Genomic DNA, 17924 nt, shown 5'->3' with positions numbered 1-17924 from the left:
GAATGTAATATTTTCATGGTACTTTGATAGGTTTTATCTTTCTTTACTCTTCTAGAAGCTTCTTTGATGTAAATAGTGAATAATTAATGCATGGATGAGTTAGCTAAGTAATAGAGGCAAGTTGTTGGGCTGCCTATTTTCTAGTTCTTAGTTTAGAATTAGTTCAAACTGCTCCTAGGAAGCTGAGCTCGACCCCTAGAGGTGGGGAAAGGAGTTAGATGGTCTAGATGGTCTATATTATGCTCTCTCCTTCTCATTTTCATGGTTGGACTCTTGTGTAAGGAAGCTTTATTGTATATTGTGCATCTATTTCTGCTATTGAAGGCAAGGAAAGCCAGGGTTTTACAGACATCTTTGAGGATTCTTGTGGATCTGATTGTTGATGGTGTGTTCTCTACATGTTCTTGTAAGTTTGTTTATGTGTTTCACATCTCTCTTATGCTTCTAAATTGGACAGATGAAGTGGTAAAGTTTGAACTCATGTTTTGACATGCTCAGCTTTTAGTTTGTTCAATTTTAATGTTTTCTACTGTCTAGAGAGGATTCAAATTGTGTGTTTGCCCTCTTTAGCTTCTCCTCTATCATCTCTGATCATCCATCTCAAATTAAGGCATCAGCACTCATTCCTACCTTGCCCCTTAGATCCCCCCGTGAAAACTGTGCTCAATCCCCGCACCTTGAATTGCACTTCCACCAATTGCCACCAAAAACCCCAAAAAATCATTAAATCCAAACCCCCTATCAATTTACTAGCCTAAAATCCTTATTCTTAATTGGTCAGCCTAATCATATTGAAAGATCTATCGAATCTGACCCGAGAGAGCCTTCTCATACCTCGTAGGGCTAGCTACGAGGTGAAATGGTTTGATGTAGCCTTGAAGGTTTACCTTCCTCAGCCTAGGGTGAAATCTCAAGCGCTAACAGGCTCAAAGTGGCTCAAGATAATTTTTCCTTCTTTAATGTCATATGCAGACATTAGCCTTTGCTGTTTGGTGGGGGTCATCTTGAGAAACTGATCATAAAGTTGCAGTCTTATTGGCTCATTCTGAGCCTTGATGTCCATGAATGTTCTTTTGATATCAGAACCTTGCGTGCTTTGTGGCCTTGTGGAGGAAACTTCCACACTATGCTGTTTCTCCAATTCCTGCTTATGAGAGCTGGTGGATATTCCTACCACTGGGGATGTCTGTGGGCTGGTTTCCCATTCGCCTCTTGGACTTTCTACGATTTCCTCAATAATTTCCTCTTCAGGTAGAGGATTTATTCTTTACCCTTTTTCCCCTGGTTGCTCTGTCGGTCCACTTACAAGTGTGGTCTCTTCTCTATCCCTTTTCCTGCCCTTTTCCTCATTTAGAGGAGTCTGTAATTCTGGTATCTCTGGTGCTTTGGTCTAGGCAGGAGGAATTTTCCCTTGGCCCTATTCCTTTGATGATGCTGGTTGATCTGTCATTATGTGCTACTATGAATCCAGCACTTCTTTGCACTTAGACGTCCCTGCAGCTGGTGTAGTGCCTTCTTGGGCAGGTTGCTGTGAAGTTCCAGCAGATGATGTACCCACTCCGGTTTGCTGAGGAAATTTGAAAAACACCTGTCCAAAAGAGTCTAGGTCAAGGGTCTTTTCAAGATTTTTCATAACTTGTTCCATTTTTTCTTCCTCAATAAGCTCTTCTATCAATGTGCCCTCTACCCACTCATCTTGATTGGAAAATTGCTCTATTTCAGGGATCCTACAATGTTTGTAATCTGATAGCTTGTTTTTCACTTTTCTTTCAGTGATAAAGCCATTTGGGTCATAGGGTACCCACCAAAAACTCCTCTTTAATTTGAGTTGTTCACCCAATATCTTGTTAGCATCTTTCCATGCTTCCTTTTTGTTAATAATGAAAGGGCCTAACTGGTTTCTTAATTTCAGCTGAGCTTTTTTCTTGGCACCGTAAAAATGAGTCAAATCTGAATTGATAAATTGCCTGAAATATTCTAGAGCAAACAGTCTCATAGGCACATATTTTGGCAGTTTGTAAGGGCACAACTCACAACCATATATCCTGATCTTAGTGTGATTCTGGTAGAAGTACCGATCACTTATTTTGTAGCTTTTGGAGAGCTGTAAAATTTTCTGCATATCACTAGAAAGTCTAGGAGGAGGAGTTCTCGTCAGTAGAGAGGAGCATTAAAGGGAGCAATGTTCAGGGCCACTAGAGCTTCCATTGCTCAATTGTCTGTAATTTTCAACTGGGAATTTGGGTTTTTGTAGAAAAATAGGTAAAATAACAGTTCTGGGGCTTTTCTCAGGGAATTGCAGATCGAAGTCGATTTGAATTTAATTCACTGGGTGAAATTTGCAAAGGAAAACGAAATTTGCAGGGTTTTATGGCAAAAATGGGTAAGACAATGGTTCTGGTGTGTATGTTCGAAAGCAGTACGATGAATTGAACTTGAATTCGGCTTCTTTGGAAAATTTTGCAGAGGAAAGCTAAAAAAACACGGTTTTAGGAAGTAAAACAGGTAAATACCTACGTTTTTGGACGCGCCCGGGAGTAATTTGCAGGTTTGGACGATGAATTTGTAGAGTGGGATGCCGGATTAGGTTGGCTAGGGTGGTGGACTGAAGCTCTGGTAGCAGCTTTGACAAAATTCACACGCATCGGTCTCGTGAAAGCAACCAATAGAAATGAGCGAAAACGACACTTTTCACGGGTTTTTTAACAAAAATTGGTTTGGCGGGCTTTTGTGCCTTTTTTAGATGACATCAGCATGATGTAATGGCTTGTCGCGTAGCGGGGTGACGTGGTGGTGACGTCACGGATGAGGTGGCAGTGACATCAGCGGGGAGGCAACGGGGGGCGGTAAGCGGTATTGGCCCCGCACCGCTTTTGGACAAAGGTGGTATCGAAGGGGAAGGTAGCGGGGGTTCCGAGAGGGCTCCACCTGTCCCAAGGTACGACGACAATACCACCATCCCCCGGGCGCTAATCATTGGACGCGGAGAGGGTCGCGATATGGATCTGGGCCGTCTGATCTGCGGGCCATGATCCGACGGTCAACGCTTAATGGACATGGTGGAGGGATATGACACGAGGGACCACATATTAAATAAACATTTTTTAATGTTATGAGGGGTATTACCTTTGGCTATCGAGATCACGGATTTGCTTATTTATTTAACCGAAGGTTAAAATAAATCCCATGGTCGCGCGTGAGGGTTATTACAAGGTTTATGATAAACCTTTAATTCCTAAAAATATAATAATATGGTTGATATTACAACCGAGGCGGGGAATATTTAAATATTTCGGGGGTTTTTATATATTGATATAGTACGGGAAAGGGAAAGAGCATAGGGATTTACATAATAAAGTTAAAGCGTTAATATGAAAATGAGGTAGGAATTAGCGCTAAGTCTAATGTTTGAGATACTTAGGCTTAGGGAACAATAGGATTTTTTACAGAAGAAATGTGGCTTCTTTGTATCTAAACAGGAATACCATTTCCCTCTGGTTTTCTCATGAAATGGAGTGATTTTAGAGTATTGAGCAGATCCCAACATCTTTAGAGGGGAGGTTAGTAAGTGTTTTTTGGAGAAATGTGAAGGGAAGTTAGTCACGCTTCATCTGTTTTGTAGCCAAACCATTGCCATTGTGCTTATGATATCCATGAGAGATAAATTATCTTTGAAAGACAAAATTACTCATAAACCTACTTCTGCAACATCAAAACTGCCTACCCAGCCTACTGTATCTAACATTTTTTCTTCCTTTTTCCTTGGGTGCATTTAAACTAGCAAAGCCTTACTCTCTTCTTTTCTTTTAACTGCCATCCTATCTAAGTCTTCCCTTGTTTCTTCCAGGGGCTCAGATTAGTTGTTGAGCACCTTTGCTTCTCTACCTAAGTACTTATCTGCCAAGCTTGAACTGTTTGGACAAATTTTGTTCTCTATCTCTAAAACAAGAAATTTAAACATAAACTGGCCAAGATTAAGTTGTTTGGCCAGCCATCAACTGTGACAAAAGTCAACTAAGTGAATAGGATGAAATTCTTTACAAAAACAGAATAGTAGTGGCATTTTGGACTAGCACACTTTCCTGGTCTTTTCTTTGGGGTTCATTTCCTTTTCTTTTTTGACCAATTCATTCTTTTTGCCCTTTGATTTTTCTTTTAGGGCATACCCTCTTTTAATTTTTTAATTTTTTGATTTTTCAAAATATGGAACCTTTGCAGCATGGAAAGGATGAACATATTTGGCACTTTACCAGCCAATCATGAAATATGAAACCTATTGTTATAGGAGCATAACACTGGCTCCACTTGGGGATGGATTTTCCTGGTGAAAAGCCAAGAACAACAGGTCATATGGCCTTATATTCAATTCTTGTTGTATTCTGAAATTTTCTCTTTGATGTAAGTAAACAAAATTGTACCTCTGCAACATATATACATGTCTCATTAGCTCATTCAAACAATTGCAGCTCTGTTTTGGATAGATTGTCTGAATGTTTGTTCTCACATTTACAACTCCCAAATCTTCTACTTCAATTTCTGGTAAACTAACAAGGTAATACAAAAAGGTGGTACAGTTCCTTGACTGTTTCTCAAAATTTGCTACATATTCCTTCCTATCTTATTGCTGTAATAAACTACAGGAAGTAAACACTCTTATGTACAAGTTAAAGTCTTGACATCTCAATGAACTGGATCAAAATAATGCTTTAGCATTCGACCATTGACTGGCCCATCTTCTGTTTCAGTGCTATCCAGGCTTTTCAAAAAGTAGGTGTTGTTTCCTTGTGCGACCTGAATATCAAAAGGTCCTTTTCATAGGAAGTCAAACTTCCCATGTTTTCCTTTATCTTCCCTTCTCGAATCCCATTTCAGTACTTTGTCTCCTATGATAAAATCCTCTACTTTTGTCCTCTTATCAAATATCTTTTTGAGTTTTTCTTGTAGAACTTGGGATCTTTGATACACTTCTTCTCTAGTCTACTGTAAATAAATAGTCTGATTGATTCTTCTTTGAATGTCATTGGGTTCTGCCTACACTTCTTGCAGCAATTTTATCAGAGGGATTCCCAAAGATGAAGGGAACACAACCTCCATGCCATAAACCAATTCATAGGGGCTTGTTCCAATGGATCTCTTTGTAGTCAATCTGTCTGCCCAAAGTGCATTGATAAGCTTCTTATGCCAGTTTTTCTTGTTTTCCTCCAAATATTGATCAGGCTTTTATTGGATGATTCAGCTAGACCATTACCTTGAGGGTAATAGGCTATGGAGTGGCCTAGGGTAATGCGGTATTTGTGACAGAAATTAATCATTCTCTTGGATTTAAAAGCAACAAAATTGTCAGTTATAATCTTTTCCGGACAGCCAAATCTAGACAGGATATTGGTTTCTAGGAATTGCATGATCATTGCATCATTAGCTTGTCTACAAGGGATAGCTTCTATCCACTTGGTGAAGTAGTCTGTGGCAGTCAAAATCCAACTATGCTGACTAGAAGAGGGAGGGTGAATTTCCCCAATGAAGTCTAAACTCCATTGTTGAAAAGGTCTTTCAGTGGAAATTGGTTTGAGGGGTAGAGGTAGAAGCTTTCTTTTGCCTTCAAAGATTTGACATTTATGGCAAGAAGTTACAAATTTCTTTACATCAGAAAACAGGGTGGGCCAATAAAATCCAACCCTTAGGATTTTATCAGCAGTTGATTTCCAGTACAAATTTCCACCATAGTCCCCTGCATGAAATTCTTTCAGCACTTTGTCAGTTTCATCCTTTATTAAGCAACTCAACAAAATGCCTTCATGATTTTTCCAAAATAAAACATTATCTACAATACAGAATTTTGAAGCTTTCATTTTCAGAAATCTCTTTTTAGTTCTGGATAACCCTGGAGGAGCCTGCAGGTTTAACAATACATAAATTATATCAGCATACCAAGGTGATTGTGAAAAGGCTTAATTGATCTGTGGAGTTGCCATCTCCTCTTCGTTATCCAGTTCATTAATATCAAGGGCTTGAAAGTTGGTTTCAGTCATAAGTTTAGCTAATCCTTGTCCTTTTATCAGCTTTGTTGGTTTAATTTCAATGTCATATTCCCAAATGTTAGTTATCCATTTGCCTCTTTTGCCTTCAATTCCTTCTTGAGTTAGAATAACCTTGACCACAATATTTGGTACATAAGCTATCACATGAGAGTATAGTATGTAAACTATGAAGTCCTTAATAGCTTTTACCAGGGCATAACCCTGTTTTTCCATGATTTGATATTTTAGTGGTGCATCTCTAAGCGCTTTGCTGAAAAAAGAAATGGGTTTTTCACATCCCTGATCATCTTTCTGTAGCAAAACAACAACAATAGTATGTTCTGATGCAAAGGAAAAGATTATAAAGTCTCTGTCAAATTTCGGGCTTGTGAGGACTGGTGTTTTGGTTAAAGCTATTTTGATTTCTTCAAAGGCTTGCTTAGCTTCTATTGTCCATTCGACTTTGGAATCTTTCTTTAGCATATTATTCAGCAATCTTATCAGTTCAGCCAAGTTGGGTATGAATCTTCTTAGAAAATTGATTTTCCCTAGGAAAGCTTGAAGTTCTTTGATATTTCTAGGGTGAGGAACTTGCAGAATGGCTTGTATTCTATTTGGATCATTTCTAATGCCATCTTTTGAGATTATGTGACCTAACAGTTTGCCCTCTTCTAGGCCAAATAATTATTTCTTTGGATTCAGTGATATACCATATTTTCTGCAGATTAAAAACACCTGTCTTAAATGTTCTAAATGTTGTTGATCTGATTTGGAAAATGAAGTAAGGTCATCTAGCTATATAACCAGAAAATCATGAATCTCTTTAGAAAAAGCTATGTCCATTGCTCGTTAAAATGTTGCCCCTGCATTCTTGAGTCCGAAAGACATTTTTACATACTTGAAAGTTCCCCAAGGTGTTGTAAAAGCAGTCTTATCTTGGTCATCAGGGTGAACTAAAATTTAGTTAAAGCCTGAGAATCCATCTAGTAGTGAAATTCTGGAAGCTCCCACCACCCTTTGTAAAATATGATCCATATTGGGTAAGGGGTAGTGATATTTTAAAGAGACTTTATTCAGATTTCTCAAATCAACACACAGTCTTATTTCTCCTGTTTTCTTCCTAGTGGGCACTAAATTGGAGACCCATTCTGAAAATCTAATGGGTGCGATTATGCCAGCTTCATACATTCTTTTGACTTCCTTTTCAATTAGAGAGAGGAGTACAGGATTGACCCTTCTAAGTTTTTGCTTGAAAGGTTTTTGATTTTCTTTTAGGGGTATTGTATGCTGAATTACAGAGGTATCATAAGACTTGAGATCTTCATAACTCCATGCAAAGACATCTTGAAATTTTTTGAACAGTTCAATATATTTAAGCTTTTGGTCAAGACGCAAAGCTTTAGACAGTTTTATCATTTTAGGATTTTGCTGAGTCCCTATGTTACAGTCCTCAATTTCTGCATTTAAAGGCTGCATTTTGGGCTTCCTTGGAATGTCATTAGAATAAAAAATGTCTTCTAGGGGAGTCAAGCCTATGGGTAAAAAATTGTCCTTTAAATCAATCACTTCAGACTCTCCTTCAACAGTTTCATCAAGGTCTGTTTCTTTAAGCTCTTCCAACTCTTTGTTGGTAAATGTTGTTGGATGTAATACTTGACTTGCTGTTTCGGCTGAAATGTGTGTTTCAACTTTGTCTATTTGATGATCTTCACCAATAGTGTCTGTCTATGTTTGTGCTGGAAAATTCTTCTTTTAAAGTCAGGAAATTATTAATCTGAGTGTCATTATCAAACACCTGCCAATTCTTTACATTGTCTGGTATAGTTGGTCTGTGTTTAATTTTAGCTGTAAAATGATGATTAGGCTCAAATGGCAGTTTACAAGTGCTGGCAAATGTTGCCAAACTGTGAGCATGCAAATTGTGATTCCTTGGAATTTTGGTAAGCTGCGATTCTAGAAAGGTATTGAGTATCTCAATTGCCGCCCCTCTGTAAGCTCTCAACCTGGGGTCATTTGTGAGAAAGTTTCCTTTCATTTGTTGAATAACCAAATCAGAGTCCCCCAAAATTGATATCCTAATTGCCCCTAGACTTTTGATCAATTTGAGTCCTAGCAGGAGGGTTTCATATTCAGCCATGTTATTTGTGCATCTGAAATTCAGCCTGTATGCATGTCCTTCAGCATGATCATTTTGCATGTTATGTATCCAAATTCCTGCCCCTACTCCTAGTTTATTAACTAATCCATCAAACTTTAGATACCATAGGACTTCTTGATTACAGCTAGCATCGGGAATTTTTAAAATTTGCTTAGTAGGCAGATTTGGATTTTCAGTTTTATGTGGTTTCCCTTGTGTGTCTGTTATATCAATTATTTCAGCAATTTCTAAAGTTTGGGCAATAAATTCTTCATTTATGGTTTTTCCTTGTGCTGATGCTAAAACCTTGTCATTAGTTGGAGGGAAAATTTCAGTGTTGTATAGGATGAAAGAGTCCATATCAGAATGTATGGAATAGATAGGAAAATTTTGGGGTTTCTCCTGGTTGCTGACCACATATTTCATCAAAGTTTCCCTGTACAATCTATTTGGCTGGCCAAAGACTGAGATTGTAGCATAGGAAATGTCCAACTGTAAAGATCCCTGGAGTCCACATATTTCATCAAAGTTTCCCTGTACAATCTCTTTGGCTAGCCAAAGACTGAGATGGTAGCATAGGACATGTCCAACTGTAAAGATCCTTGGAGTTTTGCACCCTAAGACCTGGAGAAAAACATTCCACATTTTGGTGGGATATCAGCTACCACTACATCCATTAAAATTGTCTTGGCAGGGTATTGAACTAGTGATACACATAAATCTTTAATTAGGCCTAGACATCTGACCTGGCTAGAATCAAAAGAGAACAAGTCTTTGCATGGCCTGGTGATATCTAGGTCCAAATTTTCCATTACAGACTTGGGCATTAGATTATGGGAAGCTCCAGAGTCAAACATTGCATTATGAAGTACTTTATCATGAATATTCAAACTTACATAAAAAGGAGGAACTCCTCCATCTACTGATTTTCCATTTACTTCAGGGCCAAAAATTAATTCTGGCTGGTCATCAAGGACATTTACCGCATCTTTGTTTTCTAAAATTTGAAGTGATCTGGTGATTTGTTCTCTATAGACATCATGTTTAGCCAATTCTGATAGTGGAATGGCTATTCTTAACTTGCCTATTTTGTTTTCAAGGTTGAAAGGTTTTTCTATTTGGACTTTTGCATTTCAGGCAGCAAGGTTTTCTTTTTCTGCTATGTTTTCAATGCTTTTTTCTTTATCAGGAGTGTTGTTATGAGCTGAATCTACTTTAAAATTAATTTCAGGAGATTCCTTTGCATTTTATTTGGGAAGAAAGGAAGCGGAGGGCTGACTGTTTGATGGTGGGCTATCTGATATGTCCTCAACCGTTGGTTCTTTTGGGTTGAAGTCTGTTCTAGCAGGGAGTTGTATGGGGGGGGAGGTATCAACCTTTGCTTTTTTAGGCTGCTTGGTATCTTTCTGCTTGTTGGGTTTAGGGACATCTATCGTTCTGCTCCTCAACTTATATTGTTTGTTAACCTCATAGACAGCTGCATCATATCCCTCTCTAAAAGCAAATGATTACCCCGATTTAGTTTGAAATTGATTAAAGGTTTGAGCTTCTTGATCATCCTGGGTCAAAAAGATTTGCCGTTCACTGTTTAGACCCATTAAGTTAATGTGAGAGTCCTCTGTTGGCTCACTAGAAGTTGAAGCTTCAACATAGTTCTCATGGAATGGAGGTCTAATGTTTTGGTCAGGACCAACCTTTCCAGTATTAGGATTATGATTTTTCCTGAAGTTTGGATTTCTTCCAGTGTTACTTGGTTGACCCTCCCAAGAGGATTTCCTCTCAATTGTTTCTACTCTATCACCCAGTCTATCCATTCCTTTAATAATTGCATCTAACTTTTGTTCAAATGCAGAAGGTTCTTCTTTGAAAGGTGTTCTCCTTTCAGCTCTAGCTCGAGCTCGTTTAGAAATCAGATTGGCCTCTACACTGACAGCTATACTCTGCATGTCTTCTAAGCTTGGAGGAGCTCTTTCCCTAAGCTGGTATGCCATGTTAGAATCAAATCCATCAGGGAATTTGATCAAGGCCAAGTCTGGTGGAGGTCTAAGATTCTGAGGAATAGCATTGTACACATTATTAAATCTGGCATAGTAATCTTGAACAGTTTCTTGTGGGCCTCTTTTCAAGCTTTCATATTCTGATAGGATGTGTAAAGGATATTTCTTCTTTTCCCATCTGTTCAAAAAAAATTGATAAAGGGCATCTGGGTCAGCAATAATGTTTACAGGGAGTGCCCTAAACCAGGTCCTTACATCTCCAGTTAAACTTTGAATAAAGATTTTCATTCTCACATCATCAACATCAATCTCATAGTTTTCAAAATAATCTGTCATTTTCTTACTATGTGGTTGAGCTGTGTAGGTGCCAGTACCATCAAAATAGGTGATTTTGCTTTGATAATCTTGAGGCATAGCCCCTGGATTTGCAGGAAACTGCCGGGGAGCATATCGGTTTTCCATATTTACAGGGAAAAGTGTAACAACTGGAAGAATAGGGATAATAGTGGAAATATATGCTGTAGACGGGGGAGTGGAAAAGATGGTTTGAACTGCTGATGGTGAACCAGGAGAAGTAGTAGTAATGGAAGAAAGGACTTGTGATTTTCCAGCAGTAAGCTCAGTTTGGATAGGGTTCTGCTGAGGTGTGTCAAGGTTTAAATCAGCACAATTTTCTTGATTATATCGGCTTCTAAGGTTCTTAGGGATCAAATTAGGATTTTCAAAGATAAGTGGAGGATTTGGATCCAGATTTGATCTGGTATAATAGATCTTCTTCAAATGAGCCAGCCTCTAAATATGTTTTTTGTTTTTTCTTGAAATATTTTTGAAGGATACAACTTTTAACAATATGCTTTCTAGGAAGTTTTCAACTATGCGAGTCTTGAATTTTCCTAAAGATCAATTAAAAAGAAGAAGGAGACTGATCAAGTCTTTGAGACAATTGTTCAAAGCCTAAAACTAGGCTGGAGATAGATTGAAGTAGCTTTTATTTACTCCTATAATTGCATAGCAAAAACAGTTTCAAAGGCTACATGGCTAACTTCAGGCTCCATCTATAGCTTTAGACAATAGACAACAGTAACAAACAATCATTCAGATCCCCAGCGGAGTCGCCAATGATGTTATCACTCAGGTTGTTCCCCAAAATTTGTAAGAAAAGGGAATACGACCGAGGTAACCATAGACCAATCTTTTAGAAGCATATTCTAGCCAATTTGCATCCAGAGAGGGCTCTCTCTTTATGATTTAGCTTTGTTTTGGGGTATATTAGGCTAGTTACGAAGTACACGGGTTTGTTTGATTTTTGGATGGTGACATTCAATACAACAGGGGTGTAAATCTGAGAAGTTCAGTCCATTGGGCTAATGGAGTCTGTGAGGATGAACTGCTGGACATGGTTTCTTTGACAGAGGGTGGTACTACAGAGCAAGGTAATCAACTATGGAACAAATTGTAAGTTGGAATCAGGTGGGATAGAGTCAGGGGGGGAAGGGAAATTAAGGATCCTTCATCATGTTGACAGAGGGAAAGTGGATGAATAGTGCGAGGGAGCAGTTAAGAATTCCTTAGCTATAATCAAGATGTAAGAATCAGGGGAAACAAGAACAATTAAGAATTCATGCTTATGCTAATTCTGAAGAAAACATAAATAATAACAGAGATTGAACACAGAGTGCAGTTAAGCAAGTTCTGGGTTATTCCTTTTCCCTGTTATTTAGATCATGAAACATATATGATATAATAAACACAGAAACTGAAAACACAAGTAAGAGAGACTTATTGATCCACAAAATGATTAAGGAATTTTGTAACATAGTCCTTTGCTATCAATTCCACATCTAGACAGTCCAGCGACAATGGATTCCAACAGATTTTGTATTCAAAAGTTTTTTAGAGTTACAATGCAGTCTGAGAGATGTATCACCAACCCCTAATACTTCACTTGGGGAGGTATTTGTACAAAAATGTTTACAAAATATCTCAAAGAGATAATATCTAGTAATAACTTTTTCTACCTACTTTACAGGAGAAGTAAATGATCTTGGGAACAGGAAAAAATAAATGCAGAAGTAAATGCTACTGTGCTGGCCACTCAGTTGGTGAGATGCGTTGATTGTGAGCTCGGTGAGTCGGCTGGTGGATGTTTCCACTGATATTCCGCACTATTGGCTCGGCTTCCTCGGGCGTTTTTAATTTTGATTTGATAGATTGTAGCCCCGCGGGACTCTCACCCGTTCCTTTTCTCCGCTTTATGATATCTGTTGTATTTTAGGAAAAAACAAAAGTTGGAAACCCGCCTACAGGATTTCCAACATACTTTTCCACCATTGCTCTTTTGGTAACTGATGTCTCAGCAGCTTTCTCAAAATCTCATCGACGTCTGTGTACCTGTAGAAGTTAGGCTGGACTGAAAAATGATGTTTCACTCCATGTTCTATATAAAATGATTTTCCAAGTTGTTGTAAAGAGTTTGGCCAGATGGAAGGATCTTCTCTGCTGGAGTACTTGATGATGCATTTATTTGATCAAAAACATGTTTATTCAACCTGAGCTGGTACTCAGCTTATCTCAACAGTCGTTCATTGTTTCCCACCAGACTTGGCAAGCCCCTTTCATGAAAAATTGCAAATCTTTCCACAAAAGAGTCTATTTCCACCTGCATATCTTGGCTCTTCCTCTCCAAATTCTGCATCAGGGTTCTCATGGTCAAAACTCTTTTGATTGTTAGAATGGTGGCTGTCCTGTCTCTCATGTCCAATGCCTATCATGTCTCTCATGTCCAGTGCTGCTAATTCTTCACAGGTCTTAATGTTCAAAAATTGTATTAACCTGTTGGTCTGTTCGGGCATATGTCCCAATAAATTTCTGGCCCTTTGAATTTCCACCTGGGCTGCTGCTATCAAGTCAATCTGTTCATATATAATTTGAATAGATCTCCAGACATTACTAATGGATTCACTGATGTTAGCCCACAAAATGCCCTTGATTTCTCCCAGAGGCTTATGTAAAGAGAGGTTTTTTTCCAATGCTTTTACCCCGTTCTCTAATGCCTTTACCTCTCTTGTCTTTTCTGCCACAGTCATTTTAGATTTGTCATAACTTATTTCTAACTTTGCCAATTTCTTTTTGGCCTCTTTTAATTCTGATACTTGGAGTTTTAAATCCTCCATAGCTTTTATTAACTCCTCTGTGGTCATGGTAGTGCTGCTGCCTGCTGCTGTTGTTGTTGCTGAAGTACCTGCTGCTGATGCTGGGACAGTGGGAGGCACTACTATTGTAACTGTGGGAGGAGCAGTTGTGACTGTTGGAGTTATTTGAGATGGCTGGGAGGTCGACACTCCCTGCTTTTCTTGTAGTGATTTCTCCAATTCCTACTCTGTCTCACTTATTCTTTGATTCATTCTCATAAGCAAGTCCATCATATCCTCCTCTGCTTTTTCCTGCACAACCTCTGTAGTTTGTGGATGCATGGTAATAGGCAGCTTCAACTGTTTCCTGAGGACAACAATGTCCTCTTCCTTCTTCTTCATCAATGCTTTTATTCCTTTGGCATCCTTGGGATCATGTCCCAGCTCAATGATAATATCCTCCAAGGACTTTATCCTGTTGTTCTTGGCTAAAGAAGATGCCTTTTCCAAATCTAGTTGGGTAGATGTGTTGTTTAATGAGTTCTGCAATTTGTGAGATAACATTGCCTTGTCTGCCAATGTGGAGTAGACCATCTCACCAGTTTGCTTATGCAACTCAATTTGGTCCATAGGGTGAATGTCTTTGGCAAGGACCTCCAGATTTGTTCTAATGTAGTTAGCTGCTGACTGTGGTTGCTACACTTTGGGCTTAAAGTGGCTCAAGATTGTTTTTCCTTCTTTAATGTCATATGTAGACATTAGCCTTTGCTATTTGGTGGGGTTCATCTTGAGAAACTGATCATAAAGTTGCAGTCTTATTGGCTCATTCTGGACCTTGATGTCTGTGAATGTTCTTTTGATATCAGAACCTTGCGTGCTTTGTGGCCTTGTGGAGGAAACTTCCACACTATGTTGTTTCTCCAATTCCTGCCTATGAGAGCTGGTGGATGTTCCTACCACTGGGGATGTCTGTGGGCTGGTTGCCCTGTCGCCTCTTGGACTTTCTACGATTTCCTCAATAATTTCCTCTTCAGGTAGAGGATTTATTCTTTGCCTTTTTGCCCCTGGTTGCTCTTCTGGTCCACTTACAGGTGTGGTCTATTCTCTATACCTTTTCCTGCCCTTTTCCTCATTTAGAGGAGTCTGTAATGCTGGTATCTCTGGTGCTTTGGTCTGGGCAGGAGGAATTTGCCCTTGGCCCTGTTCCTTTGATGATGCTGGCTGATATGTCATTATGTGCTGCTATGAATCTAGCACTTCTTTGCCCTTAGACGTCGCTACAGCTGATGTAGTGCTTTCTTGGGTAGGTTGCTATGAAGTTCCAGCAGATGATGTACCCACTCTGGTTGCTGAGGCAATTTGAAAAACACCTGTCCAAAAGAGTCTAGGTCAAGGGTCTTTTCAAGATTTTTCATAGCTTGTTCCATTTTTTCTTCCTCAGTAAGCTCTTCTATCAATGTGCCTTCTACCCACTCATCTTGATTGGAAAATTGCTCTATTTCAGGGATCCTACAATGTTTGTAAGCTGATAGCCTGTTTTTCACTTTTCTTTCAGTGATAAATCCATTTGGGTCATAGGGTACCCACCAAAAGCTCCTCTTTAATTTGAGTTGTTCACCCAATATCTTGTCAGCATCTTGCCATGCTTCCTTTTTGTTAATAATGAAAGGGCCTAACTGGTTTCTTAATTTCAGCTGAGCTTTTTTCTTGGCACCGTAAAAATGAGTCAAATCTGAATTGATAAATTGCCTGAAATATTCTAGAGCAAACAGTCTCATAGGCACATATTTTGGCAGTTTGTAAGGGCACAACTCACAACGATATATCCTGATCTTAGTGTGATTCTGGTAGAAGTACCGGTCACCTATTTTGTAGCTTTTGGAGAGCTGTAAAATTTTCTGCATATCACCAGAAAGTCTAGGAGGAGGAGTTCTCATCAGTAGAGAGGAGACCGGATGTATAAACAAATCAATGAATTCACAGTAAGTGTAAGGAGAGTTATGGAATTCATGGAAGACTGAGGTCCAAAAGATCACAGACTTCCTTTCTCCTTTAGAATCCAATTTTCTGATGGGAAACTGAAAACTATCTGTTTGATAGTACAAGAACAGATGATATATATATATGATGTGTACTTGAAGACTCCTTCTCTGTCTAGACTCATGAATTGGTCATGGATCTTGTTGGCAATGAAAGTAGCAAAGTCATATTTGACAGCAGGAGGATGTCCTGGAATAAACATGGACATTAAAGCTAAAATTGTCTCATCAACATATTCACTTGTCTTAAATTCTAGGACATAGGATATCATATCAATAATGAATCTTCTAGTTTCATTGAACCAGACATGGTGAAAAGGAGGTGGCTCTCTGGGCTAGCAATCTGGTCTCATAAATAACTTGGCAATCCGGCCTATTTATGTAGTGGATAGTTTAGAGCCTTGCTCCAGTAAATATCCCATGGAAAGAGGAGCTAGAGGCTGAGTAGGTTTGAAGTGAAAAAATTCATTTATGGACTCAGGAGTTATATGAAAGAGAACAGTTCCAGATGGAGTCATAACTGCTCTTTTGACAGGTTCATAATTGGCACAGCACAGGAGGATTACATCCGGGAATACATTTACTGAGGGGAGATATTATCTGGGCAGATTTGATTCCCATATCCCATAGAGATCAGTTTTATTTAGGTGACTGTTCCTAATTTCACAGAATGCTTGGAGGTGGTTTTTGTAACCAGTTAAGTCTTGTATTTGAAAATCCCTATCAGCCAAGGGCAACCACTCCAGGTCCTTATGAGGAGCATTAAGGGGAGCAATGTTTAGGGCCACCGGAGCTTCCATTGCTCAATTTTCTGTAATTTTCAACTGGGAATTTGGGTTTTTATAGAAAAATAGGTAAAATAACAGTTCTGGAGTTTTTCTTAGGGAATTGCAGACTGAAATCGATTTGAATTTAGCTCACTGGGTGAAATTTGCAGAGGAAAACAAAATTTGTAGGGTTTTACGGCAAAAATGGGTAAAGACAGTGTTCTGGTGTGTATGTTTGAAAGCATTACGGTGAATTGAACTCGAATTCGGCTTCTTTGGAAAATTTTGCAAGCTAAAAAAACACGGTTTTGGGAAGTGAAACGAGTAAATACTTGCGTTTTTTGACGCGCCCGAGAGTAATTTGCAGGTTTGGACGACGAATTTGCAGAGTGGGATGTCGGATTAGGCTGGCCGGGGTGGCGGACTGAAGCTCTGGTAGCAGCTTTGACGAAATTCACATGCACCGGTCTCGTGAAAGCAACCAATAGAAATGAGTGAAAACGACACTTTTCACGGGTTTTTTAACAAAAATTGGTTTGGTGGGCTTTTGGCGCCTTTTTTAGATGACGTCAACATGGTGTAACGGCTTGTCACATAGCGGGGTGACGTGGCGGTAACGACGAGGTGACGTCACGGATGAGGTGGCGGTGACGTCAGCGGGGGGCGGTAAGCGGTATTGGCCCCGCACTGCTTTTGGACAAAAGTGGTATCGAAGGGGAGGGTAGCGGGGGCTATGGGAGGGCGCCACCTCTCCCAAGGTACAATGGCAATACCACCATCCCTTGGGCGCTAATCATCGGATGTGGAGAGGGTCGCGATATAGATCTGGGCCGTCCGATATGCGGGCCATGATCCGACGATCAGCGCTTAATGGACATGGCGAAGGGCTATGACGCGAGGGCTCACGTATTAAATCAACATTTTTTAATGTTATGAGGGGTATTACCTTTGGCTATCGAGATCGCGGATTTGGTTATTTATTTAATCGAAGGTTAAAATAAATCCCATGGTCGCGCGCGAGGGTTATTACAAGGTTTATGATAAACCTTTAATTCCAAAAAATATAATAATATGGTTGATATTACAACCGAGGCGGGGAATATTTAAATATTTCGGGGGTTTCTATATATTGATATAGTACGAGAAAGGGAAAGAGCATAGGGATTTACATAATAAAGTTAAAGTGTTAATATGAAAATGAGGTAGGAATTAGCGCTAAGTCTAATGTTTGAGATACATAGGCTTAGGGAACAATAGGATTTTTTACAAAAGAAATGTGGCTTCTTTGTATTTAAACAGGAATACCATTTCATCTGGTTTTCTCATGAAATGGATTGATTTTAGAGTATTGAGCATATCCCAACATCTTTAGAGGGGAGGTTAGTAAGTGTTTTTTGGAGAAATGTGGAGGGAAGTTAGTCATGCTTCATATGTTTTGTAGCCAAACCATTGCCATGGTGCTTATGATATCCATGAGAGATAAATTATCTTTGAAAGACAAAATTACTCATAAACCTGCTTTTGCAACATCAAAACTGCCTACCCAGCCTACTGTATCTAACATTTTTTCTTCATTTTTCCTTGGGTGCATTTAAACTAGCAAACCCTTACTCTCTTCTTTTCTTTTAACTGCCATCCTATCTAAGTCTGCCCTTATTTCCTCCAGGGGCTCAGATTTAGCTGTTGAGCACCTTTGCTTCTCTACCTAACTACTTATTTGCCAAGCTTGAACTGTTTGGACAGATTTTGTTCTCTATCTCTAAAACAAGAAATTTAAACATAAACTGGCCAAGATTAAGTTGTTTGGCCACCCATCAACTATGAAAAAATTCAACT

At 39.1% G+C, this 17924-nt stretch overlaps 1 pseudogene; it reads right to left on the bottom strand.

Annotated features, from left to right (window-relative positions):
- Positions 1 to 17924, bottom strand: part of LOC149173241 (phosphoenolpyruvate carboxykinase (ATP) 2-like) — a 127926-nt pseudogene that overhangs the window by 61646 nt on the left and 48356 nt on the right.

Source organism: Pinus tabuliformis, chromosome 4_2 (assembly GCF_031772625.1).
Source record: "Pinus tabuliformis cultivar Carrire ecotype Pingquan chromosome 4_2, CPIR1, whole genome shotgun sequence".
NCBI lineage: Eukaryota > Viridiplantae > Streptophyta > Pinopsida > Pinales > Pinaceae > Pinus > Pinus tabuliformis.
The sequence above is the reverse complement of the archived record's forward strand: the minus strand, read 5'-3'. Positions and strand labels throughout refer to the sequence as shown.